The 24,115-nt window shown below is 40.9% G+C and overlaps 1 protein-coding gene across 1 annotated transcript in view; it reads right to left on the reverse strand.

The window, feature by feature from the left end:
• phactr3b (phosphatase and actin regulator 3b) overlaps nt 1-24,115 on the reverse strand; it is a 147,507-nt gene that overhangs the window by 122,583 nt on the left and 809 nt on the right. The window lies entirely within an intron of this gene.

Consider the following 24,115-nt stretch of genomic DNA (forward strand, 5'->3'; position numbering starts at 1 on the left):
AGTCCCGTTTTTGTTACTCATTTTGACAGCTCACATTCAAAACGTTGGTGCGTGGTGGCTTCTTGCAGACAAATTCAATATCACTCACCTTTCAACCAATCAGCATGCAGCAATGCATCACGTGATTTCCAAAATGGCAGTGCCGGCGGAGTAGACTGGAAGTTTTCTTCTTAGTTGAAAAAAAAATCGACCATTTGGATCAATATTATCGACTTGAATTGAATAACATGTCGGGCCGAGGAATATTTATTGATTCATGATCAAAATAAGGTTGGTAGACTGGCCGTGGAGTTAACAGTTTAAGAAATACATGACTTCTAACACGGGAACTTCAAGCTTTGGGGTTTTTCCGTGTCATAACTTCTAGGAAAAAGAAGACCGAGGAGGAGTGTGTACTGGGGCATGTAGCGACTGTGCTTGAACCAGCTACCTAGCTACTTAGCCAACAATGTTGTTCTAGTTTGAGCTTTGATTTTTGTCTGCCTATTTATAGGCATGGACATCTCAAGTGAATACATCACATCCTGACATTAATCCACAAGATGGAAAAAGTAGATATTAGCTTTACAAGGTGAAAGATGGGCGGCACGGTGGTGTAGTGGTTAGCACTGTCGCCTTACAGCGAGAAGGTCCGGTTTGAGCCCCGTGGCCGGCGAGGGCCTTTCTGTGTGGAGTTTGCATGTTCTCCCCGTGTCCGCGTGGGTTTCCTCCGGGTGCTCTGGTTTCCCCCACAGTCCAAAGACATGCAGGTTAGGTTAACTGGTGACTCTAAATTGACCGTAGGTGTGAATGTGAGTGTGAATGGTTGTCTGTGTCTATGTGTCAGCCCTGTGATGACCTGGCGACTTGTCCAGGGTGTACCCCGCCTTTCGCCCGGAGTCAGCTGGGATAGGCTCCAGCTTGCCTGCGACCCTGTAGAACAGGATAAAGCGGCTACAGATAATGAGATGAGATGAGGTGAGGTGAAAGATTTCTCTCAGGTTTTTTTTAGCTACAAGGATGGCATTTTCCCCTCAGAGAGAGAGAAAAAACAAAAAAACAAAACCCGATTGTAGCATGAAGAAGGCACCCATTTTGGATCACCAGGATCACTTTTGAAATTTTATCAGAAAGCGAGAAAATGATAAAATAGTTGAAATAAAAATGATAAAATCAAAAGTCCTTCCCACGCCATGTGGCGCATAGGGCAGCGCCGATCCCCGTTTCCGTAGCCTTCGGCCTCTCGCCTATTACATAGCTAGGGTTACAGTGTGTGTGTGTGGGGGGGGGGTGTCCTCTGGTAACTGCAAGAGTTTGACTCCTCACTCGCATCTGTATTGCAGCGTGCCTTGCCAGATGGCAGTAGGTACCATTTTTATGATGGTCTTTGGTATGACCCGACTGTGAGTAGAACTCGCGATCTCCCAATTGAGATGCGGACACATTAAATATTAGGCCAACTCGCGGTAAAAAAAAAACAACATAAAATAGTATGAAGATCTGGGCTTGTATTTATCCATGAAATTTTGATTAAGAGACATTTTTACTGTCTATATTAAATGTCCTATTGCTGTATATTTCTTTGTTTTTGTTTATTTCATTTCATGCTCAAACTATACAAATATTTGCACTTGATTGTAAAGTTCACCATAAGGTCCATAATGTCTATAAGATTTTTCTCTCTTCTGTTTATCTGGACCTCCTGTGATGACATGGTCTCTCTGAGCAGACTGCGATTCATATCCACTCTAATGTTCACTGAGGTCCATGTACGCTTTCCAAATGATGCTCAAGTTATGACATCAGTGAGCCTGAGCTTTACGAGCCCACCCTCCATCCCTCCATCCATCCCTCCTACTCTTTCTTCAGTCGTCTATCTGATTCCCCCTGCTTTAGAGAACGAGGGCTTCCGCTCTGGTCCTCGAGTGCATGTTGAAGAGACGAGATCAAAGCAGTAGTGTGTGTGCTGCAGGGATGAAAGGTTTCATTTGGAGCAGAAGGCCAGCACACGTCTGATCTCATGTTGTGTTGAACGCTAAACAGGAAAAATGCTGCAGAAAGAGAGAAATCGGCCGCCCTGTTTTTAAAGTATCGACCTGTATTTTAATCTTGATGTGAATTTGGCACAGCAAGTCGACCACTTGGATACGGTGGAACATGAGTGCAAAATGCATGAACAAATGAAAAATGCAACAGTACACCAGAAAAAGAAACAACACAATGAAGGCAAAACCATCACAAAAGATGTGAAAATGCGTTTGCAAAATCAGAAAACACTAAAATAAACCAAAAACCACATCAAAAAAATGTAATGCGCAACAGCAAAAGCTACACCACCATTCCGCCCCAAAACAAAACCACTCAAAATTAAATCCATAAACTCAACAAAATCAGAAACACAGCAAATGTGAAAAACAAGCGAAAAAGACAATACCATAACCAAAAATTCAAGGACACCACCAAAAACACAAGATAATCAAAAATACAACAAATGAAAAATGCAGTAGTTTCTTTATAGTTGCTTTTCGTTTGCTTAATGTGTTTTGTAATTACACTACCGTTCAAAAGTTTGGGGTCACCCAGACAATTTTGTGTTTTCCATGAAGAGTCACACTTTTATTTCCCACCATAAGTTGTAAAATGAATAGAAAATATAGTCAAGACATTTTTCTGGCCATTTTGAGCATTTAATCGACCCCACAAATGTGATGCTCCAGAAACTCAATCTGCTCAAAGGAAGGTCAGTTTTATAGCTTCTCTAAAGAGCTCAACTGTTTTCAGCTGTGCTAACATGATTGTACAAGGGTTTTCTAATCATCCATTAGCCTTCTGAGGCAATGAGCAAACACATTGTACCATTAGAACACTGGAGTGAGAGTTGCTGGAAATGGGCCTCTATACACCTATGGAGATATTGCACCAAAAACCAGACATTTGCAGCTAGAATAGTCATTTACCACATTAGCAATGTATAGAGTGGATTTCTGATTAGTTTAAAGTGATCTTCATTGAAAAGAACAGTGCTTTTCTTTCAAAAATAAGGACATTTCTAAGTGACCCCAAACTTTGGAACGGTAGTGTGTGGACCACCATAAAGTCATTCATTCCCAAATTCCCTCTTGGGAATCAATAAATTACTGTACATCTATCTATTTAAAGTATGCGAGTTCAGCCATAATACAAGACAACTCAGCATTACTTTTTGCAAAGGCACAGAGTTCCACCTGCAGCAGTCATTACATTATAAACTTGACAGTTCTAATGCTGACATGCCAACAGAGAGAGGATATTCAGACCCATTGCAACAAGGTAGGCAGACTTGGCAATTGCCTAGGGCCCCAGCCCTCGAAGGGCCCCCACTGCCGAACGACTGGTTATGTATTCAATAGCAATGACAACTTTTTGAGTGCGGCAGCGCAGCACCTAATGACACTTGTTGAAATACCCTAGTTCCAAGGGGGGCCCCCTAATGCACAACAGCGCCTCCCTACATGCTTTGGCCGAAAAGTGCAATGACAGTCTGTTGTCAACCCCTCAATGCCCATCTCCGTCCAGTCAAGTGGTTGCAGAGCTCCGTGGCAAAAAAAAAACAAAATCAAATATGAAGCGAAATTACCCCTCAGGGAGCCAGAAGAGAAAGAAGAAAAGGGAAGAGGAAGACAGAAAAAAACAAGACACTGGTAAGTGAGAATGTACACACTCATTAATACCAAGCGGGTCGACAAGCAAATTTGGTAGCTAGCTTACGTTAATGGTAGTTATCTTGTAGACAGTGTTTATAACAGTGATGTAAACGTTGTCATGCACAACAGGCTTACAAACTTGCAAGGACTGGCTAAAAATTCTAATATGTGCCACAAAAATAGGTGAAAGACTGTCAACTTCTCCCAGATTAACTTATTGTGTTTATCAAAATGTCATAGTCAGAGTTAGTTTCAGCGAGCTGCATGGTTTTCATCAGAAGTAGCTAGTGTGTCGTGAGCATGAATGGAGTAGGACAGGGGATGGCTCACAAGAAAGCTCTTTTTTACATAAATAGCCTATTTATGTAAAAAAGTGGCACTGATGTCAATTGAATGTGATGTCCGCAGGTCTTTGGACATGGAGGGTATTGTGGCTGCCTTTGCTGAAGCCAAAGCCCGCAAGCAGCAGTTTTAGACATTTTGCCCATAATTCTAGTTGTGTATTCTTAAATTTTTATGTGTTTTTCTATACCTTTTGCACTTTTCTGTGTGTGCTGGTTCTTATTAAGATTCTTATTCATGTTTGTAATCATTTAATCACCATTTGAAGTTATTTCTACTTGTGTATATACTGTAAATATTTGGTGTTGTGTTATTTGCACATTTTATATTACTTAGTCTTATTTTCATATTTGATTCATATATGTGTGTGTGTGTGTGTGTGTGTGTGTGTGTGTGTGTGTGTGTATATTTTGTCTATTCTTGTGTTTAATTGGGTTTGATAATTATTTATAATAATGTAAAGAGTTCATTTATTAAGTAAGAATCGTAAGAATGATTACAATATGTGTGATGTTTATTTATTAAGTCTTCAGTGGGTAGGCGGCCATAAGGCCTTTCGTCGAGGGGGGGATAATTATGGGCCCCAGATCCCCCTTTGCCTAGGGCCCCCAAATAGCTTGAAACGGGCCTGAGGATATTACACAGTCACGCGAAGATATGAAGTTTATCTTCGAGTGGTGAATATATTTTTCAACACGAGAAGATAAACTTCACATCTTTATACCACTGTGTAATGTTCTTTATATTATATGGACACACCCACAAAAAAAAAATACGCAAGTTAATCAAAAGAATTTTAATTTTGAACCTGTCCGCCATTTTCACAACGTGCGTCTCGTCAGTGGGAAAACACAGCTAGTGACGTCATCGGAGTGAAATATCGGGAATTATGATACATACAGGACACTTTTTCAATGGAATAAAAACATGTGTTCTATTCCCTTCTAGCAGGTTTCATTCATTTGGTTTGATAGCATGCAATATTGCTAGCATATCACTTATCCTACGTGTATTACGTTACTCTAACCAATAGAGAACGAGCGTTGAATATGGTTTATGATATTGCATGGTTGTCAAGACAACATGACATCACATGTTGGAGCTGATGCAAATATCCAATGAGAAACTTTTCTGCTGCGCATGTGTACAAGCATTTCTTTGTTCGCCGGGAAAGAGAAAGACACATTGATCACCCGAAAGGCTACCAAAACTTCTTGACGCATATTTGCAAGAGAAAAACATATCAATGGACATCGAAAAACTGGAAAAGACACACGGAGACGTAAAACTTCTGTGCTAGTGAGCGACTGTGACAATTTGTAAACAACATGGCTGCCAGGTTTGCTTTGTTAAATACGGAAGATTTTGAGAGAATTTTGAAAGAGAAAGATGCATTGAACACCCGAAAGGAATGTATTATAATAATAATAATAATAATAATAATAATAATAATAATAATATTGGCCTAATAATGTACGCCTCTCCGTGGTGGGCCTAGATAGGGAGGATCTATTCCCCTGAACTAAACGTACATCACCCAGTTAGGGCTAACCCCCCGAAGCTGGTGTATACTGGGTTACGAAACAAATAAACAAAAATCATTTCCAACTTCCACAGCCCAGTCAGTCTCCCTCCGGTGATGAAACCAACCCAACTGGAGATGGGACTTGCCCCAGGGGGAGACGCAATGTCCGGCCAAGAATATCTTGGACGAAAGAACTTAAGTCCACACTACTTGAGTGTGCAAAGGCAACTGGATGGCCTGACAATCCACGCATCAATGGCAAGATGCTGAAGCAACATTGGGACAATGCCATGCCCATGTATGCTTACCTGACAGACCAAAATCTGCGTGATCAACTCCGGCGACTAAAAATTTACATGCGCCGTGAGTCAAGTGAGCTAAAATCACCAGTCCGTCAGGTACCTTTGCCAGAAGAACCCACTGCTCCAGCGGCAGCAGACCCGAAACTCCAAATAGATGTCCGCATTCTTCTTTCCCCAATCACCAATGAAATTAGCTCACATGAGCCAAGTGGCCTCAGAAAAACTTCTGAAAAAAACCTTTTCATCTGATTCTGCCCCATCTTCTGTTACTGACCTTTCTGATGATCCTATGTATATTTTGTTTCATTCCATTTATAATGACATTCTTGATTTGCCTATTGATAAACGGAGGCCACTTCAACATTCCAAGCAATCATTCCCTGAAAATGAAATTGATAAATTAAATGAAATTATTTCTGCAACTTTATCTGCAGACAGTTCATTGGAGGAAATCAACTGTTGTGTGTATACTGCTGCTCGAACATTGGAGGAACTACATATGGTTTCCAAAACTGAAGATATTAATGTAAATAAAAACAAAGCTCCAAAGAAAAATCGGTTTCAAATGAAAATAAATCAAACAAGAAAAGATATCTCCTGGATTGAACTATGCCTCAAATTACGATTATCGGGGAATTCAATGACAAAACATCAAAAGTCAATCTGGAGAAAACTGAAGACAAAATTTAAGACAACAAAAGAAAAAGTTCTCCAAATTCTTGATTCTCTCAAGGCAAAAATAAAGGTTTGGACTGAAAGGAAAAGAAAATGGGAAAAGAAAAATAATTTCATTAAACAAAACAGACTTTTCCAAAAAGATGAAAAACAATTTTATAGGCAGCTTAAATCAAAAGAAGGTGGTGATGAGACACGACCCCCATGGACTCCAATGAAAGGTTCTAGAAACAGTTGTGGTCTGTACCCGGCAACTGCAACCTTGAGGAACCATGGGTCCAAGATTATGATCATGCTATGCAGGAGAAAATTAAAAGGCCGTATATATCATATATTACACCAGATTGCCTTAAAACTATTATAAAAAAGTCCAAATCTAATACGGCACCAGGGCCTGATGGCATAAGAAACCGGTACTGGAAACTGTTTCCCTGCGTCCAGCCAAACTTAGTGACCAATTTTAATTTGCTTCTGGATTCAGGGAATGTTCCTCCATGGTTCTGCAAAGGACGCACAATACTTCTTCCTAAAAAAGGTGACTTGACTGATCCCAAAAATTTCCGGCCAATCACTTGTTTAAACACTCAGTATAAGTTTTTTACAGGGTGTTTGACAAGTTTAGTGTCAGCGTACTGCTCAAACAATGATATAATTTATAGAGAGCAGAAGGGCGCGAGAAAGGGATGTTGGGGATGCAAGGATCAACTCCTTGCTCAAAAAATGATACTTGAAGAGGCCAAAACTTATCACCGGAACCTCTCAATGTGCTGGATAGACTACAAGAAAGCATATGACTCAGTACCTCATGAGTGGATTCTGAAGTCTCTGCAATGTGTTGACCTGCCTGAGCGACTGCTTGTTTTACTCAAGTCTTTAATGAGTTGCTGGTCAACTCAGCTTGAGATGTACTCGCAAGGGCAGGTGCAGACTTCAGAATCTATTCCAATTAAACGAGGAATATTTCAGGGTGACTCTTTTAGCCCTTTGCTTTTTTGTCGGTCACTAAACCCTTTGAGTTTGTTGCTCAATAGGGAGGAGGGATATCACCCTGGACCTCCTCAGCACAGGTCCCCAACACCCCTTACTCATCTCCTTTACATACATGGATGACATTGAACTGCTTGCCAAAGGAGAATCAAACTTAAAAGAACAGGTTCTCCTTGTCGAGTCCTTTTCTAATGATATAGGTATGAGCTTCGGACTCGACAAATGCAATACTCTTCATTTGAAACGTGGCAAGGCAGTACAAGGTGGATCAGTTGAGTTGCAAGAGGGAGGAGTTATTGAGCATCTAGTGGAAGATCAGGCCTACACTTACTTGGGAATGCAAGTTCGAGACAAACTCCAGAATGCCCACATCAAAGACAAACTTAGGGCAGAATATAAATCTCGTCTAAAAAAAGGTCTGGAGTTCAGAGCTTAATGCTCGAAACAAGGTCAAAGCCACCAACACTTTTGCTGTGCCTGTTCTTTCTTACTCCTTCGGAATAGTGGACTGGACCACACCAGACATTCAGGGTCTTGACCGCCTCACTAGAAGGATCATGTCCGATAATAGAGCTCACCACCCTCGTTCCTCTCTCAATCGTTTATATATGCCAATTAATTCTGGAGGTCGAGGTTTGATTAATGTGGAAGCTCTCCATGATAGAATTTTAGTGTGCACTTTTGCTCACATTTATTTGTCGGATGATCCTCTGGGGGCGGCACGGTGGTGTAGTGGTTAGCGCTGTCGCCTCACAGCAAGAAGGTCTGGGTTCGAGCCCCGTGGCCGGCGAGGGCCTTTCTGTGCAGAGTTTGCATGTTCTCCCCGTGGGTTTCCTCCGGGTGCTCCGGTTTCCCCCACAGTCCAAAGACATGCAGGTTAGGTTAACTGGTGACTCTAAATTGACCGTAGGTGTGAATGTGAGTGTGAATGGTTGTCTGTCTATGTGTCAGCCCTGTGATGACCTGGCGACTTGTCCAGGGTGTACCCCGCCTTTCGCCCGTAGTCAGCTGGGATAGGCTCCAGCTTGCCTGCGACCCTGTAGAACAGGATAAAGCGGCTAGAGATAACGAGATGAGATGAGATGATCCTCTGGTGAAGCATGTCAAGACTCATGATGAAAGTAAGGAATTCCACAGCTATTTTAAGCGTGCTAAGATTGTTGGACAAAATCTCAATTTTGATGTTGATTTTATTGATGGTGATGTACTGCTGGATGGTACTGAGATGGGCGTCAACCAGGTGAAGTCGTACATCAAATCAGCGCAGAGTTGGTATTTCAAGCAGAGGCTTTCTGAGAAACCACTGCATCATGTCTACATGCAGTGTGTGGAACAGAACAGTCATCTTACCGATTCCTTTGCCTGGATGAAGTCGGCTGGTCTGAAAAGTGAGACTGAGGGCTTTCTTTTTGCAGCCCAGGACCAGTCACTGCCCACTCGTAATCGTCAAAATGTGATTTAAAGCAAAATGTGAATTTTAAATGTAGATTATGCAATGAATTTAATGAGACTGTCCAACACCTTGTCAGTGGATGCCCTGCTTTGGCACAAACACAATATCTAAAACGACATGATGGCATGGCTCGTTCTTTTTACTACCGTCTTCGCCATGCCTGTGGTTTTGACTCCGAGGTCCATCCATGGTATGACCCTGAACATGTACAGGGCGTCATGGAAAATGATGATTTTAAACTTCTTTGGAATAGGCCTATATACAGCCTGCGCAAAATTCCAGCCAACAAACCTGATCTTGTCCTTTTTGATAAAGCCAATGAAGTCATTTACATAATTGAATTTTCTGTCCCTTTTGACAGCAATGGGATTGACAAGATTCAGGAAAAACATGGAAAATATGCGGACCTCGCATTTGAAATGTCTCGCTTGCATCCCAAGTACACGGTTGTCCGACTCCCCATTGTTCTCGGTGCCCTTGGTTTGGTACGTCCTGATCTCTTGACGCAGATCAAGAGAGTGCCCGGGTTTTCCATCGGGAGCACAGCTCTTCTGACAATCTGGGTAATGCAGAAGACTGCTGTGTTGGGGAGTCTCCATATTCTCCAAAAGGTTCTTGGTGGGTTCGACTAGGCAGCGCTTCCTGGGAGAAGTCCCATTCGCTGTCTGGGCTGCGTGTAGAGAGGGGAAGGGCCCTGAGCTGATGATGAGCCTTACCAGACTGACTGTGCCAGGATCACCCAATCTCTCTCTGCTGCATATCTATTTTATTCTGTAAATCATAATAATAATAATAATAATAATAATAATAATAATAATAATAATAATATTGGCTGGCTTTTTTTCATGGTATATCCGATATATTCCATTCAGCTACTCGTCTTCGACTTGTTCAATATCATGCTAGCTGAATGGAATATATCTGATATAACACTCAATGCCAGCCAATATTATTTTAATACAGTGGTGCTTGAAAGTTTGTGAACCCTTTAGAATTTTCTATATTTCTGCATAAATATGACCTAAAACATCATCAGATTTTCACACAAGTCCTAAAAGTAGATAAAGAGAACCCAGTTAAACAAATGAGACAAAAATATTATACTTGGTCATTTATTTATTGAGGAAAATGATCCAATATTACATATCTGTGAGTGGCAAAAGTATGTGAACCTTTTCTTTCAGTATCTGGTGTGACCCCCTTGTGCAGTAATAACTGCAACTAAACGTTTGCGGTAACTGTTGATCAGTCCTGCACACCGGCTTGGAGGAATTTTAGCCCATTCCTCCATACAGAACAGCTTCAACTCTGGGATGTTGGTGGGTTTCCTCACATGAACTGCTCACTTCAGGTCCTTCCACAACATTTTGATTGGATTAAGGTCAGGACTTTGACTTGGCCATTCCAAAACATTCACTTTATTCTTCTTTAACCATTCTTTGGTAGAACGACTTGTGTGCTGAGGGTCGTTGTCTTGTTGCATGACACACTTTCTCTTGAGATTCAGTTCATGGACAGATGTCCTGACATTTTCCTTCAGAATTCGCTGGTATAATTCAGAATTCATTGTTCCATCAATGATGGCAAGCCGTCCTGGTCCAGATGCAGCAAAACAGGCCCAAACCATGATACTACCACCACCATGTTTCACAGATGGGATAAGGTTCTTCCGCTGGAATGCAGTGTTTTCCTTTCTCCAAACATAACGCTACACATTTAAACCAAAAGATCTATTTTGGTCTCATCTGTCCACAAAGCATTTTTCCAATAGCCTTCTGGCTTGTCCACGTGATCTTTAGCAAACTGCAGACGAGCAGCAATGTTCTTTTTGGAGAGCAGTGGCTTTCTCCTTGCAACCCTGCCATGCACACCATTATTGTTCAGTGTTTTCCTGATGGTGGACTCATGAACATTAACATTAGCCAATGTGAGAGAGGCCTTCAGTTGCTTAGAAGTTACCCTGGGGTCGTTTGTGATCTCGCCAACTATTACACGCCTTGCTCTTGGAGTGATCTTTGTTGGTCCACCACTCCTGGGGAGGGTGACAATGGTCTTGAATTTCCTCCATTTGTACACAATCTGTCTGACTGTGGATTGGTGGAGTCCAAACCCTTTAGAGATGGTTTTGTAACCTTTTCCAGCCTGATGAGTATCAACAACGCTTTTTCTGAGGTTCTCAGAAATCTCCTTTGTTCGTGCCATGATACACTTCCACAAACATGTGTTGTGAAGATCAGACTTTGATAGATCCCTGTTCTTTAAATAAAACAGGGTGCCCACTCACACCTGATTGTCATCCCATTGATTGAAAACACCTGACTCTAATTTCACCTTCAAATTAACTGCTAATCCTAGAGGTTCACATACTTTTGCCACTCACAGGTATGTAATATTGGATCATTTTCCTCAATAAATAAACGAGCAAGTATAATATTTTTGTCACATTTGTTTAACTGGGTTCTCTTTATCTACTTTTAGGACTTGTGTGAAAATCTGATGATATTTTGGGTCATATTTATGCAGAAATATAGAAAATTCTAAAGGGTTCACAAACTTTCAAGCACCACTGCATGTCACTCAGATCCGTGATGTATTTCGTATGAAAAATGCGAGTTCTTCAACACGAGAAGATAAACTTCATATCTTCAAGCCAGCGTGTGATTTTCTTTTTATTATATCGACACATTCACAAACAAAAAGTCCCCAAATTTATCAAAACAATTCATCGATTTTTTCACGAGTGACACATAGAGATTTATGTCACAGTTTTGGTTCTCCGTGTCCCGGATGGAGCTCGAATGAAAAATACGAGTGGTGTAGTTCCTAGTAAAACGCTCGCGTCCATATAATATAACGTAACATATGCACAAGCAGATTTTTTTAATTCCAGGATCCTATATGTTTAACCACACTCTAGGTATGAATATGGCAGGATTTATATACTCTGTCTAATTTAGTAAGACTGCCTTCATGAAACAGCATGCTGAGTGTAAATGAAGTATTTTCGGTACAATCCCAGATTTGAACGAGTGTGTAGCTCAATATGTCAATGCCTGTACTGAAACTGCAATATTGAGATAGTGTTAAGTGATTAGCTGTACAAACTGCACAAAACTTCCCCAGCTGTACAAACACAGAGCTTTTAACACAGTTTAATCACTACGTCCAGATGAATTTTCCAGAACTACAGGACGTGGATGACACAGAACTCCTCGTCGTCTGCATACACACACTCGTTTTTTACATCCAAATGACATCACACTATTTTTCTTATATAGAACTAACAACCGTGCTTGAGTACTTTGCACTGAACTGGAGTATTATAGGCAGCATTAAAGGCAATTAAGAAAATATAAATATACACTACCGTTCAAAAGTTTGGGGTCACTTTGAAATGTCCTTATTTTTGAAAGAAAAGCACTGTTCTTTTCAATGAAGATCACTTTAAACTAATCAGAAATCCACTCTATACATTGCTAATGTGGTAAATGACTATTCTAGCTGCAAATGTCTGGTTTTTGGTGCAATATCTCCATAGGTGTATAGAGGCCCATTTCCAGCAACTCTCACTCCAGTGTTCTAATGGTACAATGTGTTTGCTCATTGCCTCAGAAGGCTAATGGATTATTAGAAAACCCTTGTACAATCATGTTAGCACAGCTGAAAACAGTTGAGCTCTTTAGAGAAGCTATAAAACTGACCTTCCTTTGAGCAGATTGAGTTTCTGGAGCATCACATTTGTGGGGTCGATTAAATGCTCAAAATGGCCAGAAAAATGTCTCGACTATATTTTCTATTCATTTTACAACTTGTGGTGGTAAATAAAAGTGTGACTTTTCATGGAAAACACAAAATTGTCTGGGTGACCCCAAACTTTTGAACGGTAGTGTAATAAATATAAATAAGTATTGGATATATGTAATACTATGAGCTTAAATACAATATAGTAATCTTTATTAAGTTCCCAAAATGGGGTCCATCCATCCATCCATTATCTGTAGCGCTTATCCTGTTCTACAGGGTCGCAGGCAAGCTGGAGCCTATCCCAGCTGACGATGGGCGAGAGCCGGGGTACACCCTGGACAAGTCGCCAGGTCATCGCAGGGTTGACACAGAGACAAACAACCATTCACACTCACATTCACATCTACGGTCAATTTAGAGTCACCAGTTAACCTAACCTGCATGTCTTTGGAGGAAACCCATGCAGACATGGGGAGAACATGCAAACTCCACACAGAAAGGCCCTCGCCGGCCGCTGGGCTCGAACCCAGGACCTTCTTGCTGTGAAGTGACAGTGCTAACCACTACACCACTGTGCCGCCCAAAATGGCATCTTCATACCTAATTTACAAGTGCTATAAAAACATAAATAATGATAAATCACAAATAATATAAAAAAATGAAAATATTCAAAGGAAATATATAGAAAGGAGTTATCAAAACCTAATAAGAGTACTATTTACAAATGTTATCATCAAACTTAACAGAAATAGCTGTGCAGCCACCTCTCGAAATAATGCAATTTAAGTTACGTTTAAAAATAGATACTAATAGAGACTTGTAAATTGCCTCTAGGAGTAAGATCCACACAGAAACCCCTCTATAAAGAAATGAGTTCTGTGCCTTGGCAGTACGACACTTAGGGATATTCTGGTTGTTACTATTCCTAGTATTATCTTGATGCATACTGGAGCATTTCCTGAACAAGCTAGTAAGATAATTGGGGCAAGATTATTCATGCATTTATACATAAGTATACACGGAGTCTCTTATGGTTAACAAATCAGACACAGGCAAAAGCTTCAGTTCCTTATGAGTTGGTGTTATGTGATCATATTTGCGCTGCCTGGATAGGATTCGGAGCGCGCCATGGTGGTGTAGTGGTTAGCACTGTCACCTCACAGCAAGAAGGTCCGGGTTCGAGCCCCGTGGCCGGCGAGGGCCTTTCTGTGTGGAGTTTGCATGTTCTCCCCGTGTCCGCGTGGGTTTCCTCCGGGTGCTCCGGTTTCCCCCACAGTCCAAAGACATGCAGGTTAGGTTAACTGGTGACTCTAAATTGACCGTAGGTGTGAATGTGAGTGTGAATGGTTGTGTGTCTATGTGTCAGCCCTGTGATGACCTGGCGACTTGTCCAGGGTGTACCCCGCCTCTCGCCCGTAGTCAGCTGGGATAGGCTCCAGTTTGCCTGTGACCCTGTAGAACAGGATAAGTGGCTACAGATAATGGATGGATGGATAGAATTTGGGCAGCAAAATTCTGGACTAACTAACTTCTGAATATTTGAATTGCTGGTACTGTAGCACAAACTGCTGAAAAGGTTAATGCTGGCTAAAACAGAAAGGTGTCTGGATAGACTGGGGAGGGTTGCATCAGGTGTAAAACCGATGCCAAATTGAATATGCGGATGAGAATCTGCTCTGGCGATCCCTAACAGGAGCAGCCGAAAAAGAAGAAGAAGAAGAAAATGTACAGCAGTCTGTCTATGAAGTTACGCAGTGGTGAAAGGATCAACAAATTTGTGATTAATAAAATGTGAGTAATTGTGCATTCCTAATTCTAGCTTAAAACTATTGCGTACACATCACATACATGTCAACCTACACGGAATGTCCGTATTTTATACGGATTTGATTCAATAAACGTAGTATACGGGCGTACAAATAAAGTTATACGGATTATTTTAAAAAACTTTAATATTTATTTAGCGCTATAATCAATTCCCACGATGATAAAAGAGCGCATAACATTTACAAACGTACTGTACACCACAGAAAGCACAAACAGCCAGTAAAGAGTCTTATGAAATCGCGCGTTATCTTGTGGTAGCGAGACTTCGTTCCACTTTTGATCATGCGCACACCGCATTGTGAGAATCCCGCCAACCCGGAAGTAACATTTTGTTTGAAAAGCGTATTTCCACCTGAGCGACTTTCACTAGCGACTGAAAAGATTCTGAATGGGCACTCCGGCAAGATCAGCACAGACACTTGCTGTGACATGCAGCCTAGTGAGGTATTGGTGCAGACTGCTAAAAAAGCTGTCATGGAGTACAATTCAGAACATTAGAGTGACACTTTGTGTTTTTGTCGAACATTGGAGCTTTGTATTCATTCTGAAGGTTTATTGTTATTAATATTGAATAAAAAGTAACTGGGATATATCATTGTTAATTATCATTCAAATTTTAGGTAAATTATTTTAATTTGCATCTTATACGGATTTTATAAGGGAAATACGGATTTTGGAGGTTGGTTATACAGGTTTGATTGACCAAAGGTTGACATGTATGACATCAACACAATGTACACATTATATACAGTGAAGCGCATTTTGTGTTCTCTATGAATCTTGTTAGTAGCGTCCAAATATTGCAAGACAAATTCCTGTACCTGTTGCACACTGCACTTTTAAATAAAGTTAAAAAGTTAAAGTCCTTCCCACGCCTTACAGTACCTGGTATTCCTAGGCAGTCTCCCACTCAAGTACTAACCAGGCCCAACTCTGTATGTGGCGCATCGGGCGGCGCCGATCTCCGTTTCCGTAGCCCTCGGCCTCTCGCCTATTACATAGCTAGGGTTACAGTGGGGGGCTAGTCCTCTGGTAACCACGAGAGTTTAACTCCCCATGCACATCTGTATTGCAGTGTGCCTTGCCAGATGGCAGTAGGTACCATTTTTTGATGGTCTTTGGTATGACCCGACCGTGAATAGAACTCACGATCTCCCAATCGAGAGGCGGACACACTACCACTAGGCCACTAGTCGGTACACTTTTAAACAAACTGATCCTGAAACTGATTGTGAATACAACTGCATATAAACGTGTTATAAACATACTCAATTTGTTCCCACAGCAGGAAACTCCGTGCCTGTTGAAACACTATATATAGGCAAATGCACGTCTGTTGGGGTGATCCATTCCACCTGCATCCTTTTTCATCACCATAGCAACAGCTCATTACACACAGACCTCAGTCATGGGTGCACTATAGAATACATTTCCCTCAAAGATAGAAGAAAATCCTTAATTTTTCCACAAGCACTGAATGATCTCTGATGTTTCTTGTATTTATTGACACTAGACTTGAAGGACACAGCATCGCTCATGACATAACATGAAAGTGCACATCTGTAATTTAGACCTGATTAGATGAATAAGCAGAACATCACCGTGAAATGTCCATTTTATAATGCGTGCTCCATGAATCATGTGTTAGATCTTATAAGCGCTGACAGCAATAGCAACACAGATGCTCATTTCTAAATGTGCCGCCCTGGAGAGTGCCTTAGTCACAGACAAGGGAAGCCCGATGCGTCACAACAGCATCAGTTTATATGCGCATGCATAGACTGTTAATAATTCACTCACATAAAATATTACACATCCTTACCAATAGTCATCAGTCTCATGTTTGTAGCAAATTTACCACAGCCAAAAAAAAAAAAAAGCGCGGGGAGGTAGGATTCATTGTTTAGAACGTCTACAGTGTTGGAACAGTAGTGTACAATTTATGAGTTATTACAGATCTCAATACTGATATCATGAAATATGATCAAAATGATTACTTCAGCCAACTCTGAAGAAGAAGAAGAAGAAGAAGAAGAAGAAGAAGAAGCCTTTATTTGTCACATGTACACTCAAGTACAGTGAAATTCCTCCTCTGCATTTAACCCATCTGAAGCAATAAACACACAAGTGAGCAACGAGCACACATGCCAGAGCAGTGGGCAGCTATGCTACAGCACCCGGGGAGCAGTTGGGGGTTCGGTGCCTTGCTCAAGGGCACTACAGAGGGAGGGGAAAATCCTGTTCATTCACTCAACTCCCCTCATATTTTTCCTGCCGGTCCAGGGAATCAAACCAGCAACCATTTGGGCCCAAGGCTGCTTCTCTAACCTTCAGGCCATGGCTGCCCCAACTTTGTTAGAGGAGGTTATGTTTACGCCTCTGTTTGTTTGCCTGTTCCCAATATAACTCAAAAAGCAGTGAACAGATTTTGATGAAATTTGGAGGAAAAGTGAGCCATGGGCCAAGGAACAATTCTTTAGATTTTGACACAAATCTAGATACGTATGCGGATCCAGGATCCAGATGTGTATGTGGATCCAGGATTTTTTTGCCTGTTCCCAACATACTGTAACTCAAAAAGCAGTGAACAGATTTTGATGAAATTTGGAGGAAAGGTGAGTCATGGGCCAAATAACAATGCATTAGATTCTGACGCAAATCCGGATACGTATGCAGATTCAGGATCCAGATGTGTATGCGGATCCAGGATTTTTTTTTTTTGCCTGTTCCCAACGTAACTCAAAAGTAATGAATGGATTTTGATGAAATTTGGAGGAACGGTGGGCCATGGACCAAGCAACAATTGATGAGATTTGGATGCAAATCCGAACATGTGGCCTGGTGGAGGTATGCAGTTTACCAAGTGCCCTTCTAGTTTCATACTGTAGTAAACCCGAAGGAAATACAAGATGCTAATTTTGAGAATGAAATGCTGTTGAATGGAGAAGAAACACAACTACGGTGTAGCACTGTTGTTACCAATCTACTGTTAAAAGCACTACAAATAAAGTTGAATTGAATTGAAAATACTGAAGGAAGACCAGAGATCTACTCTGCCATATTTTCCCTCCTGGTTTTCACCATCCACAGCCCTGAACTGTGACCATCACCCTTCCTGCCCAAACATCTTTAAAAAAAAAAAAGACAAAGCAAGAAAAACAAGAAATCAATTTTGAGGAAATGTCTTCGTTCTCTTTGATAATCTCAAATTTGATTAAATTTTGAGGACATGTGAGCCATGGGCCAAATAACAATTGATGAGATTTTGATGCAAATCCGAATATGTAGCTTAGGAGAGGTTTGCACTCTACTGATTACACTTCTAGTTTTCTGCTCGAAAGACTTTAAAAAGTAAGAGTGCAATTTTTAAGGCAATGATTAGACATTTGATGATACCACAGAATCTTCTATGATAAGATACAATACAATTTAAAGCTAGACTCCCATTCAGATTTTTCAAGTGTAGGTCATAAAAAGCATTTTCCCCGACACCCAGTTATTTTTGTTTAGTGGATCGAAAACTACTGAATTCGAATCACAGACTTCCAATTTTATTCAGTTTTTTAAAAACAGAACACTTAATTAATTTTGGGCCATGTGGCCCTAAATTCTCCGCTCTTTTTTCCTGCTTCACCATGACCCAATGCCATGCATCACGTGGTGGGCTTTCCCTGTTCGCACAAGGCATTGTGGGATACAAATTTGAAACAGGAGAGAAAAATGGAGGACGTGAGTGTGAGAATGAAATGTGAAAGACCGACTACAGTAACGGAAAGCGAGAAGAAAAGGCGTTATGTTATATACGAAGGAAAGGAAATGCAGGAACAAACTAATAAATATCGGCGCTCAGCGAGCACCTCGGTGTGATCAGCTGTTCGTTTAGCAACAGAATGATGGAACTGTCAGTGCACGCTCAAAGATAAACCTGTAGATGGCAGTAATGCGACACTGTGGATGCCAGCTGCTGTAAAACCCAAAAGAAGAAGAAGAAGGTAAACCTTCGCATGCGCACACACACACGGACTTCCTCTGTCTGCTTGACTGCACGAAGCGAGCGATTTCATGCACATTATTTGCTTTAATCCCCTCAAATTAAATAACTTCCCAGCCACAGAATGGCCTGATACTTTGTGAAATATTACAGAAATAAACATATATCCCAATGACCACATTTCAGACGGAACTAAATTTCACTGATTTTATGAAATCTCCTGTTTCTAATTTGTATCCCACAATGCCTTGTGTGAACAGGGAAAGCCCACTACGTGATGCATGACACAGTATCTTGAATTGGGTCATGGTGAAGCAGGAAAAAATAGCGGAGAATTTAGGGCCATGTGGCCCTCAATTCATTAATTGTTCTATTTTTTTAAAAAAAACTAATAAAATTAGAAGTCTGTGATTCTAATTCAGTAGTTTTCGGTCCACTAAACAAAAATAATTGGGTGTCGGGGAAAATTCTTTTGATGACCTACACTTGAAAAATCTGAAAGGCAGTCTAGCTTTAATTTAAAGGGAACATATTATGAAAAACTTACTTTTTCCGTGCTTGTGCACATACATTTGAGTGTCTGGAGCCTACCAACACACAAACTCTTAAATAAGTCGGTTTCTCTTGGGCTCCTATTTCAGAAAACATGTCCTTCAACAAGCCGTTCAGATTCAGCTCCTGTTTTTCTGTCACAAGTGGAGCTCATTCGAATAATCCCGCCCCCTCTCATCTGAGTATCTCCACTCACAGCTTGAGAACTGCTTTTGTTAATGAATATTCATGAGGAAAGTGAAATTTGATTGGCCAGAGGAAGAACAGGGTAGGGTGATCAGTAGCTCATTATCATTATAATTTAAAGGAACAGGCTGTTCGTCAAACTGACCATTCTGAACAGGACTGTTTAGACAGGGTGAGAAGGAGCTGTGGGGCTTTATCCTTGTGCTATTTTGACCAAAATATATATATCTGTTATTTACCAGCTGGGAGGTCCGTATCGTGAAATGCCATGACCGAGGTCTTGAAAGTACCGAGCGAGGTCCTCTGGGCCAAGGTCAGTATTTAAGGCCAAGGTCACGGTATTTCACCATACGGACCGACCTTAAGCTGGTAAATAATATATTTATTTTTTTCTTTACTAAATTCTAACAGAAAACGAGAGCGCCCGAAAGGGAAAACCGAGCCGAGCTGCCATTTTGAATCCTCATTCACGGCTGTAATGCAAATTGCTTCCTCCTCGGTATACAAGTGCACTTTCATGGCAGGAAAAAAACTACATTTTGCCACCTATGTAGTCCCCTATTTATACAAAATTGAGTCATTCAGGATTCAGACATGTTTTTGCTCGGCGTTAGCAACAGTTACAGGTTTTTAGCTTTCTCCTGAAATGTTTTCTTTTATTTCTTCTTCCTCAGGGTAGTAAAACTCGCTTTCACTGTGAAGACTATCGTTATCGCTATCCATGCTGTAAAATTAATGCTATTTTGAATCCTCATTAACGGCTGTAATGCAAATTGCTTCCTCTTCGGTATACAAGTGCACTTCCGTGGCAGGAAAAAAACTACATTTTGCCGCCTATGTAGTCCCCTATTTATACAAAATTGAGTCATTCAGGATTCAGCCATGTTTTTGCTCGGCGTTAGCAACAGTTAGAGGTTTTTAGCTTTCTCCTGAAATGTTTTCTTTTATTTCTTCTTCCTCAGGGTAGTAAAACTCACTTTTGCTGTGAACACTGTCGTTATCACTATGCATGATGTAAAATTAATGCTATTCTCCTGAGAAATGCTGGCAAAAATTTATAAGATTTTTGATAAAAACCTTATAAATAAATCTTATAAAAAATATAAATGTTGACAAAAATTGCAACTATGTTTGTTGTTGTTGGGAATGAGTGAGTCGCCAGAGGTCCGTAACTGGGGTCCGTACCATAGGATACGGACCCGCTCGCCAGCCAATCAGAGCGCAGGATTTGATGGAAACCGCGCCGTGAAAAAAATAAATCACAGATATTTCATTAAGACCTCAAGGAACTGTGTCAACTTGTGTAAAAGGGGTATAATATGTCACCTTTAACTAATGTATAATTACGTAAATGGACGGACAAAGGATTTTTCAGTTTTCCTTTTTGACGTCACATGATGTCCTGATTCTTTCTGGCAAATCAGAACTATATGATACAGCAAATTAAATAAATAAGTTTCAAAAAATCTTCCCTGAATCACCAATGTACTCTTCTGACACGTGAGTTATACTAACATTCTGAATTGAAATAACACTCCAGAATTTTTCTATCTATAAAACAATGTTATTACTTGATTAATCTTTATTACATCATCATCATCATCATCATCATCATCATCATAACGATCACCATTATGCCATGCTATTAACATCATATTTTAGTGCCTGAGCTCAGCTCTCCTGGTGTTAATCAAAACAGTGATGATGTAAGACACTTTCACACTGCGTTTGAGAGAAATTGCGACCTTGGTATTACCAGGATCTATCTCCCTTCCATCACTAAACCATATAAAACGCTTTAGTACTCAAGTTTTTAAAAAATTCAAACAGTAAAATTTATTTCCTCAGGGGTAGCGCTGTGGTGCAGCGGGTAGCGTTTCTGCTTCACAGCTCCAGGTTTGATCCTGAGCTTTAGTATGTTTGTGTGGGATTCTGCAGGGTTCTCTGGCTTCCTCCTACCTCCAATTAGGTACCTGGTATATTTTTAAAGGTGTAGTACATCCACATTTCCATGTGAAAGATAGATATTAAAGATACAGAAGATAAAGTGACAAGGAAACTGATACTCTATCTCTCTCTCTCTCTCTAAGAGCGTATCATTTATTCAACAGTACTTACAATGCTTATTGCTTTAATGTGTACCTGGTGTACCTTTAATGATTTCCTCTTAAAGGTAATTATGATGCCATCTGTATAGCATTTCCATCCATCCATCCATCCATTATCCGTAGCCGCTTATCCTGTGCAGGGTCGCGGGCAAGCTGGAGCCTATCCCAGCGGACTATTGGCGAGAGGTGGGGTCAAGTCGCCAGATCATCGCAGGACTGACACATAGAGACAAACAACCATTCACACCTACGGTCAATTTAGAGCCACCAGTTAACCTAACCTTCATGTCTTTGGACTGTGGGAGAAACCGGAGCACCCGGAGGAAACCCACGCAGACAAGGGGAGAACATGCAAACTCCACACAGAAAGGCCCTCGTCGGCCACTGGGCTCGAACCCAGAACCTTCTTGCTGTGAGGTGACTGTGCTAACCACTACACCACCGTGCCACCTGTATAGCATTTTATACATTTTAATCAAAGTACAATACTATAGTCATTTGAAAACTGTAAAATACAATATCGTCCCTCAGTCAGGACAACTGTTAACTGATAATGATGATTGCAGTGTTGATACATTTACTGGATATAATTTCACACAGCACTGTTCCCACATTGTGGGCACCCAGGAAAGGTGCATCACCTCCAAAATCTCCAATCTCAGAATAAAGGGTACTAAACAGGACTATTCAGGGTCGTACCGTGAAGCATACACATTTTGCAACTTCTTCCTACACATTAGAACTACGCATTAGGGGTGTAACGATCAGACGATTTGGATCGATAATTCAATTTAAAAGACACCAATTGGAATTAGGTGTACGACACCACTTTGTCTTAAGTATTGGAGATACCAATCCCTAAAATGTTTATACGCTATATATGATGCCAGGATCAGACGACATGATATCTGGGTCATCATGTCAGATAGTGGGGCAGCACGGTGGTGTAGTGGTTAGTACTATTGCCTCACAGTTCTGGGTTCAAGCCCAGTGCCCGACGAGGGCCTTTCTGTGCGGAGTTTGCATGTTCTCCCCATGTCTGCGTGGGTTTCCTCCGGGTGCTCCGGTTTCCCCCACAGTCCAAAGACATGTTTAGGTTAACTGGTGACTCTAAATTGACCGTAGGTGTGAATGTGAGTGTGAATGGTTGTTTGTCTCTATGTGTCAGCCCTGCAATGACCAGGTGACTTGTCCAGGGTGTACCCCGCCTCTCGCCCATAGTCAGCTGGGATAGGCTCCAGCTTGCCTGAGACCCTGCACAGGATAAGCGGTTATGGATAATGGATGAATGGATGGATGGATGGATGGATGGATGGATGTCAGATAGTCAATCATAGTGCCATAGATTCAAGCACTGTCTTGGTTGGGAGACTGGCAACACTACAGCTTTGACCCCCACCAATCAGGGTTTACATCCTTGCGTGCCACTGAGGAGGAGGGTCAAGAAATTGTTAGTTGTGGTTACAAACATTTCTGATACACTAGACTTTTCGTTAGCATGTTACTGGGTGTCCCAGACGCCACTTCACTGTTCTTTGATTACTGTATGTCACACAACAAACCCTGTTCATCGGGTCTGACCTTCATTTTCAGGCCGAAATGCTGGAAATTATGTCAAACTCAAGCTGAATTTGTGTCATCTAATCCCAGCATAAAGCATTTTATATTTAAACTCTTAAAAAATATGCATCCATCCATCCATCCATTATCTGTAGCCACTTATCCTGTACAGGATCGCAGGCAAGCTGGAGCCTATCCCAGCTGACTACGGGCGAAAGGCGGGGTACACCCTGGACAAGTCGCCAGGTCATCACAGGGCTGACACATAGACACAGGCAACCATTCACACTCACATTCACACCTACGCTCAATTTAGAGTCACCAGTTAACCTAACCTGCATGTCTTTGAGGGAAACCGGAGCACCCGGAGGAAACCCACGCATAGAACATGCAAATGCCACAAAGAAAGGCCCTCGCTGGCCGCTGGGCTTGAACCGAGAACCTTCTTGCTGTGGGGCGACAGTGTTAACCACTACACCACCATGCTGCTCTATAAATAGTATAATATCATAAATAACATTCACTACCTGGTGCAATATTTCTATTTCAGTTGAAGTACTATTCTTATTTAAGTTCCATTCTTATTTATCCGTGTATATTACGTACATAATCCATGTTTTTTAAACTTTTTTATTATTGTACATATGCAGATATAGTTTTTCCTATATATTTTTTATATTTTTATTGCAGTCTATTTTTTGTTGTTGTTTTGTTGTTCTATTTTATTGCACTCTTTTTCTATTTATGAGCTGCTGTAACATGTGAATTTCCCCACTGAGGGGTGAATAAAGTTTATCTTATCTTATTTTACAATAAAATCTAAAATACAATAAATGCAATAAAATCAATCCTAACAAACAAACAAAACAAAACAGTCAAGTCTCTTTGTATGTGAACATTTCAGTTCCAAAAAATAAACTTCTTTTCCAAATCTAATTCTAGTCTTTGCCATTTGTGACAGGAACCGATATTCGATTTGTTTTGTCTGATATCCGATCCACATTTTTTTGCTAGGTTCAGCTCCATATTGATCCCGGATCAGTGGCATCTCTATTTAAGGAGTTCTTCTATTTCTGTCTCATCATCAGTCATGAATTCTGAACAAAGCGAGTCACATATTGATGGCATGGATTATAAATCACATTGTATTGCATGGTATCGGATCGGATCAGATTCAGTGGTATTGTCAAATACAGAATCA

Source organism: Neoarius graeffei, chromosome 26, assembly GCF_027579695.1.
Source record: "Neoarius graeffei isolate fNeoGra1 chromosome 26, fNeoGra1.pri, whole genome shotgun sequence".
NCBI classification, from domain to species: domain Eukaryota; kingdom Metazoa; phylum Chordata; class Actinopteri; order Siluriformes; family Ariidae; genus Neoarius; species Neoarius graeffei.